This window comes from Acromyrmex echinatior, chromosome 4 (genome assembly GCF_024713525.1).
Source record: "Acromyrmex echinatior isolate Ae372 chromosome 4, ASM2471352v2, whole genome shotgun sequence".
NCBI lineage: Eukaryota > Metazoa > Arthropoda > Insecta > Hymenoptera > Formicidae > Acromyrmex > Acromyrmex echinatior.
Genome location: NC_141855.1, coordinates 1,417,096 through 1,437,118, shown reverse-complemented (window position 1 = coordinate 1,437,118; position 20,023 = coordinate 1,417,096). Strand labels below are relative to the sequence as shown.

At 38.4% G+C, this 20,023-nt stretch overlaps 1 long non-coding RNA gene across 1 annotated transcript; it reads right to left on the bottom strand.

Moving 5' to 3' along the window:
* Positions 1-550: 550 nt before the first annotated feature.
* LOC147909858 (uncharacterized) lies at positions 551-9,715 on the bottom strand. The gene is made up of 3 exons (XR_015544863.1): positions 7,163-9,715; positions 6,008-6,835; positions 551-5,700 (listed from the first exon to the last, which is right to left on the bottom strand). It is a non-coding gene; the product is annotated as an uncharacterized LOC147909858 (long non-coding RNA).
* Between the last annotated feature and the right edge of the window lie 10,308 nt (positions 9,716-20,023).

The following is a 20,023-nucleotide window of genomic DNA, read 5'->3' as shown; positions in this document are numbered from 1 at the left end:
GAAATAATCAATACATTAAGAGCTTCTTAAATAGTTATGGAACGTCTGTTGTACTATAAATAAAACAGAATAATGTTTCATTTCTGTTACTGTCGTTTAGTAAGAATATTGTGTCGTACGGAAAGTTCAAGTAACGTGCCATTGTCGTTCTTAGAAGACATGCGCCCTCAGACAAAGGACTATCGGTCGAGGCTATAGAATAAGCAGGCTAACAACTCTTGTTGTTTAACGCTCCACGGCACAGAGGACAAGATGGCCGTCGCCGTAAATGTATCAAATATTCAAGGAATCGAAGCTTATTATGTAATCCCATGACGAGCGTTGATATGGCTAAGCTGTCAGTTTCCAGCTACTCTTCCCACAATTTTAATAAAAAAGTGACCAGCGTCACTTCTTTGCCACTTTAACGTCGTCTCACGTCCCCTTTCTCGCCGCGTCTTATGTGCGCCCGCCATAACATCTTTGTAATGTTAGCCTCCTTCATATGCGTTTTACTGCTTTGTAAATTATGAGATATCCGTAGGTAATGGTACAAGCAGGTACCAAGAAAGTTTTCCTTGAAAACACTTTAAGTCGTAAAGAAAGATAATATATTTTAGAATATATAATGTTTTGCGACTCAAAGGGTTGAATTCAGAAATTCTTTTTTTTTTTTTTCGCAAAAAAGAAGACGTTTTAGAATATATAAAACATGTTAATATTTGTATTATCACCAGTACAATATTACACGAACAAATTTTGCCGAAGTAAAAGTTTAGCTGTAGATACAGATCTGAAAATAATGTTGTTGAACCGTCAAAATAATTAGGTAGATAGATAAATGTCTTAATAGATGTTTCTAATTGTCGTAGAAATCTCAAGTATGATAAATAATGCTGCAAAAAGTTTGTATATTCCAGCGATCAGCTTGAATTGTCCTACATTATTTTTATCGGCAATACAATTATTTTGATGGCTCCGCAAAATTATTTTCAGATCTGTATGTAATTAAATTTTTAGAAACTTTAGTAAAACCGTTCTTTCCGTGTACATCACAGTATACATCGCTCTTATTTATACGATTCAACAATTATAATAATTTCCATGAAAAAGTAGGGAGACTCCACATGTTGTTTTACAATTAATCGAAGTGTTCAATTGAAAATTCTCCATTCCTAACAAAGTATAACCGTTCAAAAGCCTGTTATATAACTTCACGCATGAAAAAGCTTATACCACGTTCGAGCGAGCGGATGTCCCTTCCGAGCTGTGAAAAAAAGCGCCGCGTGCTAGTTGATAAAATTATGCCCCTCGACGAAATTGTTCACCACGCGACACCCATGCAGGAAAAAGGTGTCAACCTTTTGTCGTCGGTGCGAAAAGCGAGGAACCGTTGACGCCAACGCGAACTTCGAGGTATTTTACGACGCGAGGAGGCCGAAGTGAAGAGAGACTCGCCGTGTAGCCGGAAACGAATTACGAGAAATGATAGACTGCATTAGCAGTCTGCATCTGCGCGGCGGATCGCACGTCGCACCCCCGCTGCCGTATCCCAACCCCGTTGTGTTTCAGCCGACAGCTACGCGGTGTTATTATTCTCGATGCTGCTTAATTTCCGGTTTCGTAACAGATTGCACCGCGGCGCGGCGTCGCGCCTCTCTCGTGCATTTTCTTTATCCTCCCTTCAGGAATCGACAATGCCGTTGGCATATAACATGGAAAGACCCGCTCCGAGTTTATTCTCGCAGAAAAGGAGGTATATCGGCACCTCCGAGTCTACAAACACCGGTTCTTATATGATCATATAACAGTTCTGATGTATATCCATATCCATATACATATATTTACTTGTTCATGAATTACTTGTGAATTTATTTTCAGAAATATCAATTTGTGTTTCTCTCAGAAAGAGTAGAAAGTATATTTAAATGACTTTCATCGTATTCCTGCAAGGGTGGACGACGAGGATATAAAAGCCCGCTTGTAACTTTATCCTCTTCAGATCCTTTTGTTCTCAGAGCAAACTCTCGTAGCAGCATATATGTGTTCCTTGAAATTGAATTTCTTTCGAAACACTTTTATATAGATCGCAAATTACACTCAAGTGGACTGAACAGTTTCTCAGAAAAGCAACACACGCCTGTGCGTCTCTCGGTTGCGGTTATAATGATCGAGTAAAAATCGATTTGCTTGTACACACGCATAATCGCGCGCAACGACTCCCTTGTTAAAGTATAATTTTCAGGAGCGTATTCGAATTGTGTTCGGGTCTTATCATCGCTGTCGCGAGACGAGGCACGTACAGCGTTTACGAGCTTACGAGGATTTCGCGTGAGCGCCGGTAATCGCTCTGGTATCATTAACGGCAGCGTATAAGTCACGTATCTTTCTGCTCTCCGTCAATCAGACGTACCTGCTTTCTGGCACCCGTCACGGTCGCGGATGCAATCTCGGGACTAGGCCGAGTGCATCGTGCAATATAGGGAACGTTGGTTTTTAACTCCCTCGGCTTCTTGCTCTCTCTAGCCGCTTGACATGGTTAGAAGCCGAAGAAGTTAAAAATCAACGTTCCTTATCATCGTTTGCCAGAGTCGACTGTATGACGTGCATTGGAGAAATCTGTCGCTTTTGAATCACGAAAGTACAATCAAAATTGAAAGATGCTTGTTTGGAAACCGTTATATACGAATAGTTTTATGAGAAATTTGTAAAATTGAAGGATTACAGTAAAATGAAGGATAAAAATCGGTAGATTATACTTTTGAAGTTATTCTACAAAGATCTTTATTTAGTTTGCGGATTATCTTCGTGTCTTGATACATCGTTAAATGCCAATTACTATGGTAGTAATAAAGTCTATCCGTTTTCCCCCATTACTATTACTAGTATATATGAGAAATCATATCCTGTCGAAAATTCTAAATTAAATTGTTATAATATGTCTCCTTTAAAATTTGTTGCATTCTTATCATTTTATTCTGTAATTGCTCTATTTTTTGGAATGAATTGAAATAAGACATCATATGTACATAGCACATAGATACATGTTATGTTTTTTTTGAATATTTGAGTATTTAATGTCTCTGATAAAAATTTGTGTAAAAGTGTTTTGAATGTATCGGATTGCATGGAATTTTAAAAAATTATTACTTCATATTCGTCTTGTAAAAATTTTGATACTTTATTGCGTATTAAACATCTTTGATATTTCTCAGGATTAATTAATTCATTTGTCCACATTATATTATCATCCATTTTTATTTTTTTCTGTATAAATAAATTAATATAGCTTATACTACATATATATATATATATAAATAATATAATATCTACACTTCATCAATTTGAATTCAATATTGGAAATAACCAATCAAATTTGATTCGAAATTCATTCTCCTATTATGCATCACGAAATGTTATACCTATCTTATTATATTATATCACTGCCATTAGAAATTTTTTGTACGATGCTATGCATCAGCGACGCATAACTTTTATTAATAGTTGTATCTACAATTGCGAAGGTATTAACAAATTGCACAGCCAATGTAAAATTCTTCCTATAGAACGTCTATACGTACGCAGAATACGGCCTACTGACTTTCTGCAAATTCGAGATGTATACCTATAACGCACAAAGACGCAAGGTTAATAACCTATGTATAATAAGCAACTGTAGAGCCGGGGGGGGAATACACTTCTACTATTATAGATCTATGGGCCAGCGGACTTATCCACGGACGACACGGTACACGCATATGGTCTTTGTGCTGGAAATTATTGCGTGCGTGACATTTATGTGGCGACGCTGTTCTTACTGAATGACATTTCGCGCAATTATAATACAAATGCGACATAACCGGTATAAATATTCGTAAATATATAGTTATTACATTTCTGATATACGCGTGATATAAATTTGCGACTTTTATAGAATCTATTTCATTATAGAATTTGTCAATTATATATAGAAACAATTATATATAGACTGGATGCGTTATTATTTGATATAACTTTTTGCTAGAATTGTCTCAATATATTTTAGACATTAGAGAGAAAAAAAAAAGTGAATGAGAGAGATATTTATAACGAGCTAGTGACTCGAAAAATACATTTGTTCCGCTTAAATCGTTATAGTAGGTAGAACTTACTCTCGGACAATTTTCTCGTTCATAATTCGTGTGTTTGCATTGAAAAATGAATGAGTGCACGGTGCATGAGATTTCTCATGACTCCTGCGACGCATCACTTTGTGCCATGCTAATAACATTTCCTACGATTAAACGCATCCGTTTCTGTTTCCTCCGTATGTTATTTTCTACTTTTGTGTTCTAATTAAATACAAATCTCTCATTTACGTTCATAATTCCTTTATAAAATTAATTATTAAGTAATTACCGAATTTATTTAATCTAATAATGAATTCATAATCATTATTTATAATCATTAGATTAAATAAATTTGGTAATATATAAAAATCATCTACCTATAATAATTTATAAATCTTTGATAATTTGCTATTACGATGATTATGAAAAAGAAAAAAATAAGAATAAAAAATACGACCGATTTATATACAATAATAATTACATATAATTTTTTTCTTAAATACATAATCAGATTACACGCCACATACCTTACAACGCAATTATTTAACTAAAATAATGATCTTTATAAATTAATTTTTGATTGCCGATGGTACTAGCATACTTAAAAAGAAAAAAATATTATACTTATTTCACGTTTATACATTTTTGACAAGTACATTTTCGGCACCCTTTACTAAATCTTTTACTTGATTCTTTTACGCAACATTATAATTAACATAAATAAAAAAAACATGATTAAAATTAAAAAGCCGGCTTTCTGCAACTATGGATATACCTTCTCTGTTTCTGTACGTCGCCTCACTTCAAAGGTGGCAGTTAACGTGTCTTAAAGCCCGTACAGTAATTTTTATGTGTCGCCAGAGGTATGTACACGTATGCATGCTGCGAGCAATTCGTGCTCGTTCTCTTAGTTTGTATAAACACGTAAACGGCCGGCGAGAAAGAGAGGGTGAAAGGAGAGACCGTTTCGTGACGGGGCGGTGGCGATTTGCAGAAAAAGAAGGTGGAAATGACCGCGCGCCCCAGGGGAGCCGGAGCGTCTCTCACGACTTTTATATAGGTACTTTTGCGCTCCATTTTGCGTCCGGACTAATGACATGGTGCAAAATCGAAAGAGGCTGCATGCGTGCGATCACGATGCGCGCGGCAACGCGACATAACGACCGACGACGGTTGTCGTGTACCCAATGCGTGCAATGCAAATTTTTCTGTGTCAACAAGCCAACAGTTTTCCTCAACGAGGAGAACTTTATGAATGACTTCGACGACGCGGACGATAACGCGGATGACGAAGAAGTCCCGCTCGACCTCACACATACACATACTCGTTACCTCGAGGAAGTCCGGTCGGTTCGTTCCTTCTCTGCAATTTTAATAACCACATCCTTCAGCCATTGGATATCATGGCGGGTCAAGTTCGAAGGCGCGGCCTTCCTTGTTGCTTCTTCTATAATAATCTTTCGAGGGTGACTCCTCTGGGGAAACGCATGTTTTTTCCTTTTTTCCGCTATGTTACGTCATCCGGATTTCGTCGGGTGCAGTCATTTTGAGATAGATTATTCATCTCTGTGTGTAACGTACGCGAAATAAATTCAATCGCATCTTGGGTGATCTGAAAGACCGGAATAATCAATGTGAACTTTTACACAAAAATAAATATTCTGATTAAATCAAGAAAAAGGTTCAACAAAACTGATATTTTGATGAGATCAAATAAAATTTTTACTTATAATAATTAGAAATGAGGAAAATGGTCTGAATGACAAATACAAAAGTTCAATAAGAATGATATTTTGGTAAGCCTGAACAGAATTCTAAAATCTTACGATCACCAGAAATCTAATCTCATCAAAATTTCATTCTTGTTGGACAATTATGCTGGTTTAATCACAGAACGTTTTTCTCAGTGTTGTATTTACCGAGGAAGTGTTGCATTAACCGAGGAAGCGTGTTCATTCGCACGTTCGTGTTAATCCACGATGTATTTCCTTTGCGATTAAGTAGTTACAAAACAAAATGGAATTTATTGTGGAGATGCATCGATATGAGGTAATGCACGCCTAGGCGATGCTATATAGTAATCGATAATATTACGTTGTCGGATAATAGACGCTGATTATAAGGTAGCACAATTATCGACTGCTAAGTGCATAATGATCGAGTTGAACAGTTTGTTAGATCATACATAGTCTTTTATTTACCTCGCGAATACAAGCTATGGATAAATCGCTTATCACGAGATTATCATTATCGTGAGATTCCGAGTAATTCAGATTCTTTTCTTCTGCTTCAAAATTGTGCTCCAAATTTCTACGCGTAAATTATTAATTCTTTCGCGCTGTCTCTGAATCTCAGTAGCACCTTTTCAATTCGTGGACTTACGTTGTTTTCCAAACGATCAATTCATTCAGCTCGTGACATATCGTCTCGGTTTGTGTCACGCGTCTCATGATAGCGTGTCACTTAATACCGGTGCGCATGCAAGAGAAGACCTAGATTTTCCCGAATCAATATGATTCTTTGATACCTAATTGCCGTCTTGTTTCGATCCCACTTACGTGACAAAGATTGCGGAATGAGTCGGCGGTTTGCCCAGCGATTGTTACACGTCGACGTCGATAACGTGATTGAATTTTCCTGTCTACTACGTAATAGCCAGCGATGTAATTATAAAGCGATTCTAATGAATGCGATGGCGACTTCTGTATTGAAAAGACCGGCATTGCGGAAGTGTCGTTGCGGTTTTGCTAAATAGAAGGAAAGACGGAAAAAGATGTATAATAATGAGACAGAAAAGATATCAGTATACACAACATCAATATCAACAACTGATTTATCGATCAAGAAAAATTAAACTATAAATTGATCTAAAAATAAAAAAACATTTAGGCTACATTTTATATATTTTTTTACAAGTCCTCTTTTGGCAGATCTAATTTTAGTACAAATTTAAAATTGTCAAAAAGAGAATTTTATCTTTGATAAAAAAATTTTGAAAATAGTAACATATAAAAACAGGTCAATGTGACATATTAAAAGTTGAAATTGTATATACATGACTGCATTGGGCTTACCATTCTGCGAATAGATTATGTTCGTACCGTTACATGAAACCCGTATTCGTTGCACGGAACCCAAGTAGTTAATGCAATCGACAAGACAAGTGCAGGATTGTATACGAAATCACGTAGCAGAATGGATTATACAGCACGGACTGTTCAACTTCGCGAAACTCGCGAGTTATGACATGGATCACGATGTACATATAGCGTGCACCGAAATAGTAATCGAAGGAGAATAATGATCCTCCAGCTATTGTCTACGTCAACTACGGTAATACTAATGAAAGCAAATATCAAAATCATGAAAAGTTATGAAACTGATGTACGCTGACCTTTGCGTATAATTTGTATGTCTCTTTAATTTTGCTTGTTTATGGATCGAATCTGTCATTATAGCACTTAAAGGCTTGTTATATTTTTAAACTTTTCTGTAGCTCTTTATAATCGTTAAAAAACGTGAGTTAACTAAACATTACCCTATCAATCCTATTACCTTAAACGAGTTAAATAAATTATCATATTATAACTTATCAATCATCAAAAGTGAACTAGTTTAGATTCATAAAAAATTTTTACAATTCGAAAAGGGATGATTTTTTTTTTTTAAGTCATTATTGAAGTAAGGGAATGATATATAAAAGAAACAAAATTAAAAAAGTAGGAGTTATCATTTAGTGACATGAACATATGATGAGAATATGATCCATCAACCTTGATTCGACTTTGACGTCGTCAATGAAATGTTTGCACGTCGAAATGCGAATACAAATTCAAATCAAGACATAATCGAAAGGATGCGGAAGCAGCTAGCTACTGCGTAAGCATCTAAATCACATACTTAGCTTATTGCACGTTGGTTACTGATGTTTCTTATCTTATTACGTAGTAAAACGTTGAATAATATGGCGGAGTAATGGCCGTGCGCGGGGAAACCACTTTATTTCCTGTGCCAACTTTTTTAACATTCCCGGGCAAATTTCATATTATTAAGAAGGCGGCTTCTCTCCACGTGTCCTCTCTCCCTCCCCTTTCCTCCCTCTTTCCCTTTGTTCTCGTCCCCCGCCTCCTCCCTCGATCGAATGTAGTTTCGAACTTTCTTCCGTCGACCTTTAATCGCGCATCTTCCACCGAGTTACGTCGCGCTCGTCGTTAGCTTCGTAGTTGAAAACTAATTATGGTGCACGGAGACGAGAACCATCCGCCATTGGTTGGTATCCCCAATGAAATTGCCATGTCTGCGCGTTCTCGGCCATTAATAATTCGTACGCGACTCAATCGATGTAGCGAATGTACGCTCGCGATGCCGATTCTTCGCTCGTTCGTTTTACCGACAAACCGTAGACGCGCCTTTATATGATATGTCTCTCCTATATCGTTTCTTTTATGTCCTCCTATGTTTAGATGTTTCTTCATTTATTAAAATACTAAGGTCAATTACTTGATATCATGAAGCCTCGATATATGAATACCTATGAATATATGTCTTGAATCGCTGATATATTCATACCGTGCACGAGATCAACAGACAGTCCAGAAAAATATTGAAATGCAGAATCGAAATTGGGGGAATCAATCCGTCTGGAGAAGCGCCTTCTATCCCGGTATAGCAAGTTTATGCTCGAGACAAGCGACGATGGTGGGATAGGAAGTTCCTCGTTCATCAGGAAGGTTTGTCGGATGATCAATTGGATATTGCTGGCCACTCACTCTCCCGCTCTTACTTTTTCTCTCTCTCTCTCTCTTTCTCACATACCCTTCCCCTCTCCACCTCCCGGCCCATTAGCCTCGAGACGCGGGGATCGGATAATTAGCGAAGCATTCGCCCGATTCTTGCCTCCTTCTCCGTCGTCCATCCTCTTCCTTCCTACACGCCGTGGAGAGTCCTTAATAATTGTAACTGGACACGGAACCAGCAGCTTCACCTACAGCGTAGAGTTCGTCTCCTCTCGCTCTCTCTCATTCTATTCCTTACTTCGTCCACGTCTTCTCGCGCCTTCTCTCACTTCCATCCATATCCTCTCTCTCCTTTCAGCCTGCGCTGTCTTCCCGTGCGCGCTGCCCACTTTACAATACACTTTGTCCATCTGCCTTTTAAGGAGTGAAAAAATGAAAAAAGGGGGCGTGGTCAGGGAGATCAAAGGGTGCCGCCGCCGGTGCCTCCACCACCCAGCGCCAACGAGTGCAGGTAAGAGAGGCGCGAAAGGGAGCGAGCGAGAGAGAGAGAGAGAGAGAGGGAGAGGGAGAAAGAGAGGAGATCGCAGAGACGAGAGACACACACGACGTGGCAGTATACCATACAACCACCTTACCACACCACACACACACACACACAGCATCGCGCAGGAACGCTCACGTATGCACGCTACACGCTAAGCTCGCCGCTTGCGGCGCGAGTTATCAAGGCCCGCGCGCTAACCACGCTAACGCTTTACGATACTAGCCCGCTAACCGTGAATATACGCCAGCTACCATACGTAATATTCGCTCGCCCCGTCTCTTTCGTTGTCTCTGACGTCTTCCTACGTGTCGAACGAAAGACACGAAAGAAATCATTCGGTACGTACGGAGATACGGAGGATAGGAAGACGAAATGGGGTGGAAATCCGAGATCTCTAGGTAAGATGCGAACTTTAGAGAGAACTTATCCTCGGACCATTCCGATCTTCCATGAAGGCTTAATAATTTTTAGGCCTGTATTCATAGTCCGTTCTTATTTCAAGATCATCTTAAGTCTTAAGGTCTGCTAATATCTGATTGATTTATGACGTCTTAAGATTTAACAGTTTTAAATGTAAGAATCGAAGACTATGATTATCAGTCTTAATGTGCGAGCGACACGATTACTTGTATAACGTATCGTCGAAAGAAATCTTTAATGAATCCCATAACGGGATTTGACAGCTGTTAGAATGATAGGAATGTAAATAATGGGTATCTTGTTCTATCTAAACGGGAGAAATTTCTTATTAAGGATTTTATTTGCACGAATATACGCTCGACGATTTTACGCAGGCATCGATACTCGCGTGCTTCCGTATATGTGCTCTCATTTATGTACCTGGCGGCACGGGCTTGCTACGTTCGATACTAGCCTGTCAAACTGACACGCTTAACGAAGATAAGTGAGAACGGTGAGAAAGGAAGTGCCTCGTTTATCTGGAAGGTTTCTCGAATAACATATTCGATGCTGCGTGCTGCCTCCATAATGATCATAATAATATTTGCCGCGCTACTCCGTGTAACGCCAGTAAGTATCCTTCATTATCGGCCTTTTCGCCTTCACCTCGGGCCTCGTTCCTCCTTCCGTCGCCTTTTTAAGTCGCCTTATACGCGCCGTAAAAGTAAAATCCGCGAGTTACAAATTGCCTGGTCATTTTTGCAAATCGTCGTCAGGGTAAGATACCGTTCCACCCCCCCCCCCCCCCCGCGGGAAAAACGATGCGGCGGGTGAATAAAATCAACGAAGAAGATTAATAACGTCTTATAGCGATACGGATACAAATTAGGCGCGACCAACTGCGTCCAACTGCAGTAATCAACGCGAACAATGCGAACGTCGTATGCTTCGTTCTGCGCGCTAACAGAGACACGAGAGAAAAGCTGCGGCCGAGGAGCCTTGTATCACGAGACACCATTCAGAAGTTAGTAATAATGGTGGCTTTTACACGCAAGAGCACGTCGAAGGTTTCCGAGGTCGACCGTCGCGGTTTCGCGAAATTTAGATTTGGCACAGAATGGCCAATGATTTCACAAAAGGATCGTATACGCGATACAAACAGACTCGAACAAAAGGAGCGGAAAGAAGCGCGCATATGTTGCGTCTTCATCAATATTTCCGTACGAAATCGCTCGGTCAGTCTTCCAATCTTTAGTGAAAATATAATTATGTCGGCACAGGAAACAGATTTTTTTTTCTTTTTTTTTTTCCTTTTCTCTTCTTCGTTATTCCCATCTCCAGGCACGTATTTTTTTTTTTTTTTTTTTTTTAAATGTGTAAATGGTGAGACGAACGCGGAATACTTGTCGCTCGTAAAATTCGCACGGTGCGATGCAGCGAAATAATCTTGTTCCGCGTCATTTCAAATTGGACGTTCCGATTGATAGACGCGCAAATATTAAGTATGAATAATGAAGGCTGGCGTTTGGTGGCCGCCGAGCGACCCGCTAATGAATTCTGGACGCTGTTTGCCAGCTATTTATTCGAAGCATCGAATATACTACATCCCGAGTAATTGGTTAATAAAACCCCGGAAGGCCGCGCTCTTTTTCGGCGTGATTAATTGTGCCCTCGAGCCGCTCCGCTCTTATTTCGAGACACGGACAACAGTCTCCTCGCGTATCTCGACACTCGGCCGCTTTCCCTTCCTTAAGCAAACGGCGAATCATTTATCAACTGTGCGATATTGATTTATAAACCTCATCTGGATGCCATAAAAATAAGCAAGTATGATTTGCCAGATAAATGAGAATTTAAATCGTGCAAGAAAATTACGGTTTCATTAAGATATCATGTATTTATGAAATTAAATTAGATTTTTTTTCAAGTTGTCTTCTCGTAGCTGCATCACATTTTTGAGAAGTGAAGATTTTTGTAAACTCTCGTATAATTTGCAACGTATAATACCAGTATGTGTGTTAAACGTTTATTTAGAACATATTAATTAGTAACTTATTGCTGGAATTATTTGTGTCCATTCCCATTAATTTAAATTAATTTTAATCTTGATTCAATTTACTCTTCATCTTTTCCTAATTCTAGAAAAAAATGAAGAAAAGAGTATTATTTTCAAATTAACTTCCTTTTTATTTTTTTCTAATTTTTAGAAACTAGAATCGTAAGAATTAGAGAAAGAGTAAGTTTAATCGAGATTAAAATTAATTTGGTGGAAGTGAGCATAGAGTTTTTCAAACTCTTACATCAAATCGATGATTATTGTAATATGAAAGAGAGAGAGAGAGAAATAAAGAGAGAAATAAAACAATATTTCAGAATAATTCTAATAAGGAGATAAATTTAGTTTTTCTCTTTTAATTGTATCATTTTATGTTCTCTATAATATTTTAGAAAGATATGAAACAAGTATATATTTTCTCTGTTAAAACCGAGAAAATCAGAGAAAAAATTTTAACGAGTACGTGCAAAAAGAAGAGATAAAAGAAAAAGGCAAATAATATATAGTTTCGGTGCCGCGAGAAACAAGCGACTTTAAACACGTAGTTACGGTGTAACTTAATGCAACTTTTATGCATCCGTGAAGGGAGACACGCCCGCGCATTCAGCGCGAGACGAGTCATCATCTGTCTACGGGCACTCAACGCCGAGAATCGAATTTTATATGGAGATTGCCGTTGTTCCCAGGAGCACTAAAGAGAGTTAAGTGTCTCTTAAAATGGCTGTCGTTTGTTCGAGTAAGAGGGGCAGCTACTTCTTTTGCGCCGTGGCTTCTCCTTCTTCTCTCCCTGGTATTATTATTACAAAGAGGAGTCCGCGACGCATAAATAAATCGTAAATCACCTGCCGTCGTAAACGTCAAAAACCTTCAGGACAGTTCAGACTGCGCGATCACCTCACCATGCCAGGGCGATTTTGCAATTTTAACGCTTATAATGTCCCCCACTTTCTTCACTCTTCTCGCTGCGGTCCGCACGCGAGATTACGACTGAAAAAACGAAATTTTTTGCGACGCCTACAAGATGTCACTGTGATTCGATGGTACTTTGGTTGTCGCGATGATGAACTGAAATTTTGCTGTTTGTACGCTTCGTCAAAGTGTCCTGTGGCTCGTTAATACAGTTGCTGACTATATTTAGAAGATTATTAAGTGATAGAAAAAATTATCTTACCGACTAAATTATCATTATGCTAATTATTTACATTATGATTACGTAATGATTATTTAGTCAGTAACATAATTTTTTTATCACTCATACATATCGATAATATATATCGATTGTGCGTGCTTTATGTTTTTCGTTAATTTTAACTTAATTCTTTGTTTAATCTCTATTTTATATATCAAATATTCTTATTATACTTTTAAAACACATAAATTCTTAAATAAAGTATGAAATAAAGGTACGGAATTAGCATAAAATATAAATTATGTGGATATTAGTATTTAATAATTAAAATTATTTAAGAGATTGCGATTTTGGAACATTACGTTTGTAAGTTCGAATTTACGATAGTATCATGTATGAGAAATGGAAAGGAAGGGAATGAATTTTCGTGCCTGTGATAAACGAAGATTAAGAAGAAAAGGAAAAAGAATAAGAGAGAAAATTCAGCGAGTATGTACTAATTGCAAGTATCAACCCCTCGTTGGTTTATGCCAAACATTTAATTTGTGGCGTGCATACGTTCGCCTATCTACCCCAGACATCGCGTCCGAGAGCTTTCGTTGAGTAACAAGACTGCGAGTTGTGAGTTGTTAGCAACGGAGTTTAATTGCCCACTGTACGTTTGTTCTCGCTGGAGCTCGTTCGAAACGGCGCTGAAGTTTCCGCCAAATTTGCATAAATATCGGACGTACGATGAAACGCGACAGTAGTAGTGATTCAACCATGAATATCGGACGATGTATCTAATATATTTTTAGAACTTTCCTAAGCGATCGATTTTTTCGCGGTACAGAGATTTTTTTTAGAAATTCTACATGTGACCACATTTTTGTATTTTTTTTTTCTTTTCTAATTCCTTTTTTACTAATGATTTTATGTATACGCCGAAAAAATAAATTTATTTATTCGGATTAACAAAATTTTATAAACAAGGCGTGACATTAAATAAATTAGTATAAATTCCTATTGTCTGGTAAAAAAAATAAAGAGTATAAATACGAGCTTCTTTGTAACATTTTTTTTTATCGCTGAAACAATGGCGATCATTTGGAAAGAGAGCTAGGGAATTATGCTATTATTATACGTTACGATTGTGCCAGCCACCTGTTTACTCCTTTTTCTACCTCTCATTTCGAATTAACGTTAAGAACGTAGGTAAAGTTAGAGGAGGAAGGATCAAGGGAACTCAACTGGTGATCCATCCGCCGAAAATAAGGGGGGGAAGATTCTATATCCGCGCCTTTATTGAGACACCTGACAGACGCAGCTGATGATTGTCCAATGAAAAGTTTGAAAGGGAAACGAGAATACGACCGCAAGATCGCTGGATGCTCGTCGACCAATGGCGTGGCGAAACCCGCCACAAAAATACCGCCTGTTCGATTGATCGCTCGAAAAATGGATTACGCCAAACTTGAATTGATCAAAAGTAGAAATTAGAACCGTATACTTCCTGAGCAATATTTTGTAAGACGCAATGATTTCTTTTGCACAGAGAAAATATTTTCGTTGAACCTGACGGCGGCATTTGCAGAGAAATAGCTTTTTTGATATGATTTTTTTAAAGATATGCAGTGCTTTAACAATCTAACGAGATTATTAAAACATTTTCTTGTTTCTAGAGTGTTCAATGCTCAGTAAATTATAAATAGTCAGCGCCGAGACACTGCCGTGTCTCTAGATATTTATTTCAGAACTTTACAGCCTGTCACATTTTTTGCTATCTTTTGTTACTTTCAACATCATTTAATTATCTTTGTAAATCTAAACATAAAATTCTGATGAAGTTCTCGATAGTAAATGGAAACAATTTTATTGCATGCACAGATAAAATACTTTCAAAGAGCAATCGAAAACTTGAAATTCTTTTATTGGACCGTAATCGTAATGATAATTACATTAATTTTTTATCTGTCTATTCTCTAACATATATATATATATATATATTTTGAAATATATAATCTGAAATGATAGATATAAATCAATTTCAATTTCTTGGCTTTTATCGTAAGCTCTACGTTTATTTATTCATTCATTCATCCATCCATTTAAAATACTCTTTTAATATTTTTTTTGTCGCGTGTCCACAAACAGGTACAGTTTTACCGCTAAACTCTGCTTGGACGGATCGATCGGCGAGAGGGCACGATCTCATCTCTTTTTGTATCTTTTCCTTTCTCTGTCGCCCGCGATAAAGAGGCACACAGTGTGTGTACGTGCACGTTGCTCGAAACGATTGGGCGCAATGTACACGGAGCACAACGACTGTGGCGAATGAACGTAGCGGGTTCCCGAAGGAGCTACGCTCCGCTGCGCGACATAACGACTCGCTAAGTACGTACTTGTAGGCGGTTATTTTTCCCCTGATATCAGGAGAGACCGCCTCGTACTTTTTCGCCATCTTTCATATAACGCACACACGATATCGCCTTCTCCTCTTCGCGTTATACGCGACTCCTCGCGTCGCTGGCGCGCAATTAGGACCTTTCTCGCTCTCTTCGCATCGCGTCTTTGCTCCCTTTTTTTTTTCCTCCCGCCGGCGGAATTGATCTGCTTAAATTACCGCGACGCGACGAGACCAAGATGCAGAAACAAAGAGAAGGGTACAATGACGCGAAGGCGGAGTTGGGTATCATTCCACGCTACGTTCCTCGTATTCGTAGAAAATAATATAGGTGCCAAACAAAAGAGGCTTAGAAGGAACTATTTCTCGGACGCAGAGTGATACTTTGTTTTCTTTTTCTTTTTTTTTTTACGACGAGAGTGGTTAATTGGTAAGAGCATTCGTCTGGCAATTCATAGTTCATCTTATAACGTAATTTATTATATTAATAAATTAATAATGACTGAAAAAATATTTGGAATTTCTACAATAATAATTAAAAGAGAAATTCTTATACGAGTATTACTTTGCGACTAAAAGCAATAAATTATACAAATCAGTTGTGTCGAAAAAATTTTTTGGATTTATTGTAATGTTACGATGAGTAATGAGAATATTTTTAGCTTGATCAATCGAAATAAATAACGCGAAAAAAAAATACAGGAAATATAAATCCTAACAATTTTTGTAACAGACAACTTTCAAATTTTCCGAAAATTTTAGAACACTATTCTTGCTTTTTTTGAGTGCTCTTTTATCTGCTGTTAGCAATTAGGAGAAAACTATCTTTTTATCTTTACTGTGCGAGAAGTTCTCTGTACATCTACCTGATGCAGTCAATCATAAATGGACAGAGACAATCATAAATGGACATCCGCGGTTATTTGCATCTATAAAACTTAAGGATGTTTGGGTCGCATTTCAAAACATTACTAAAAATATAAAAATTTCATAGATTATAAAAATATAAAAATATTTAATTTGACAAAAGTTCTCGTAATCAAAAACTATTTAAATGTGAGATGTAGGAAATATCTTTATTGATATGTATCAATAAAGATATTATATAAACTTATTACTCAGTTTTATTGAACAGATATACACTAAATCTAACTGCGTTTGCTCTCAAATGCCTACATCTCACATTTAAATATTTAGTTTATAGATTGTTTCTTTATTCGTCTGAATATCCGCAAAATTTCTTTTATTGGTTTAAAAGTTATTTAATTTTTTTTGTTAATCTTGATTCTTACGTAAAATCACGTTTTTTAATATTTATTTGCAAATTTGATGAGGAAGTAACATTAAGAATTAAATCAAATTTTAAACATACACTGATCAAACAATAAATATTCTTGCAAAAATTTATTTGGATCCATATATTTGTTTAAAAATCATTAAACTAAGACTACAGGAAAATACATTTTCCTACATAAAACCATTACAGTCAAATTATTTCTTTTATTTTTTGCAATTGATTTCATAGGCTAATATCATCAAAATTTTTTAAATAATATTGGCTGATATCAAAGACATAGATCATAGATCGCGCTATTTATCTAAATGATATATTAAATATGGTCAACAAAAATGAGAGAAAGGTAGCCGAAGACGCCTAATCTTCTTCTCTGTCTAACATATTATGTTTGGTTGAATAGAAAAAGATAGAAACAGATCATCTTTACGTACTATCTCTCTCACTTTTATCGACCAATTTCACAGATGGATGGTGCAGTCTACGCTTTATATCTTTGGCTGATATTAGCTTATTTTAGCTGATTATTTAACTAATGCCTTTAGCCACAGCATTCTTAACTAATTAACTAGACTACTCAATCTCTCGCGTGTCATTCGTCAACAGAATACAACAAGATTTCGTCAATTTCGTCAGAACGTAACAGATACATCACCGATACGTACTGACGTGCACATGGGTGAATATTAGGGTGAATACAACTCATTTCCTGAGACAACTGAATTTTCATAAAAACGCGGCACAGGCCACCGTCATCCACTCATCCCTTCAATCGCGAGAGCGCGATTCATTTTATTCCCACGGAATAAAATGATCGGAAAGGATACGCGCGTGCTTCCCATCGCATCGCGTGGCTCCGAGAGGCCCGCCGACGAGATTCCTGATCCAGCTCGGCCGTCAGCTCCGCAGGTTCTCGGAGACGTGAAAGCTGGGCGCTTGGCTTGGCGCGGGCGTCAAGCGCTCATTATTAATACGCAAGGCGGTGCTTGCCAAAGCGGCGGCAGAGGCATTCACGTGTTTTTCCTCGGGGCGCCCGGCAGGGAAACGGGATGAAACTGCGAGCGAGGGTGGCGGACGAGGGAAGAAGAGGGAGGAGGAGATGGGCGAAGGGTAGCCCTCTCTCCGCGGTATCGTAGAGAGAGAGAGCACCTGCCGCCTCTAAATCTCGCTACTTAAGGCCGCTAAGTGTCACGGCCGTGAAGAGGGCCTCTCGCCATTCCATTTAATTGGCTAGTCTCGTGTGCACGCTATTTCCAGCGAGCCAAGAGTTGTTAGCTCATTACCAGTTGCCACTCGTACGGTGCGTATGGTAAACGGCATGGCTTGTCTTCGCGGAAACGCGTTCACGTGCCACCTGAACGGGAAATCGAGCTGGGCGTGCAAACGCGGATTTGGACGCGGATTTAGCCGCTTTAGGTTGTTCAGGATGTAAGAGGACAAAGGTATCCGCGAAGCTGCCTAAGTTGCTCTCAAATAGATGTTACGAAACGTACATATCTAATGCGTGTTTCACGTCTCTTTCCATTATTAACGCGAAATGTGCCCGTTTGACGCTTAGTTAACATCACGTACGCGTTTCTCCTTGGGACAAACAAAATTTGTAGCAAATTCGATCATTTGTATTACGTAAATTAACTCTTTAAAACTTTTACAGTGAATTATCACTCTAACGAGTGAAATCTTACTCTTAAAGAAATCAAAACTGAAGTCAGTCTTGAAAAAGAGTGGCTCAGTTTTCAATCTTTAGAATATGAGATTCCATTTCAAAGAATTTAGAGAGAAGAGTTGCTATGCATAAAATTAGCAAAGTCAAGTGTAAAAGCATATAAATATTTTAAACGATTATGCCCAATAATGGCAGTAATGACATCGTTATATTTAATATATAAAGAAAAGAATGGCTGAATATCGAGATCTTATACTGACATTTCTAATAGGCTAACGCAATCAAAAATTGGCTGCTGGAGTCAATTAAAAATTCTATGCCATATTTTACGATCTAATTTGCTACACCAGCCAAACTTTTCTTTCACTGTAGAGTATATAGGTATATTTCATTATCAAAATTAAAATAATCGAACGGTCGTATTTAGTCCTAAATATGAAAATATGCAGATACCTTTAAAGAGATTAGTTGCGCGAAATTTTTTTATTTTATACGAATGTCCTTATTGCCTCTCTGTACTTGCGTCTTAATAATTATTTGATTTAACACAACGCGGAAATCTTTGAACGAATGCCAGATGACAAATAAACTGCACAAAGGTGCGACATAATTCTCGAAACTCTCATATGATGACACGCGAGTTAACTTGTTTTCCCGTCATTTTTACATTGTATACCTCGGCTTTTCGCACATCTCCGAAAGCGTATTAAGCGCCGCTGTAATAGCAGAGGCGTTCTGATACATGGCGAAACGTTGCCAAACTACAATAACGTATGTGACACGGTTGCTCAATCAGTCGACATGGCAGGTGCGCGTGAAATTAGTGAGCCACCCAGCTTGCGGCACGTAGTATATAAATTTGATGATATAGCGCCAACGAGAACAAAAAAAAAAAAGAAGAAAGTTTCTCGCCCCTGTGACATCCTCATTAGAAGAAACGCGTCGTGAACTCACCTTCCCCGTCTGTTTTGATCCGAGAATTTGTGATTCCGCAAAATATCCACGAATCGATTGGACATAGTTAATTTAATAAGAGACGCACGCGGGGTTTACGAGCCGCGATGTGCAGCGGCGCATCGGCAGCTGCAGTTGCAGCTCGAGATTTAAAAGCCGCTTTGCAACCGCCCTCCCTTACTTCTCCCATTCTCCCACCCACTCGTTCGCGTTCCGCAGGAACTCTTTCTCGTTTCGTCTGTCTGTTGCACGGTCCATGGCCAGCGTCGTTCACGGCGCAAGCCGGCCGGCTTAATGTTGTTTTAATTAAGTAGGCGGTTAGTCGAAAAGAATGTCGAGTCGGTACTTTCGGTCTCGTCGACTTCGTACGCTCCGGCTACCTTCTCTCTCTTTCTCCCCCTCCCCCCCCCCCCTCTCTCTCTCTCTCTATTTCGAGAGGTGCCGCGTAACTCAAGTCGCATGTGTTCCTCGTATGTTCAGACGCGATGGACGATTTCGCTTGACTAATCGCCGTCTTTTTAACCCCCTCTACAACGTGGAAGAAAAGGAAGACACGTTGTGTAAAATGTTCTCGTGTTTATCTACGACGGGCTTGGATCAACCGTCGAGCACGACGGTCAACGGTCGCATCGACGTTTGAAGAGACCGCTCTAAATGCCAAAAATAAGATGTTGCCCGATTTAAGATTGTTGAAAGGATGAACTTGCCTATCTTGATTTGCGGACTTCTCGAGACCTCGTTTGCTATCTCTAAGACAGGATCTCGATATTCTAA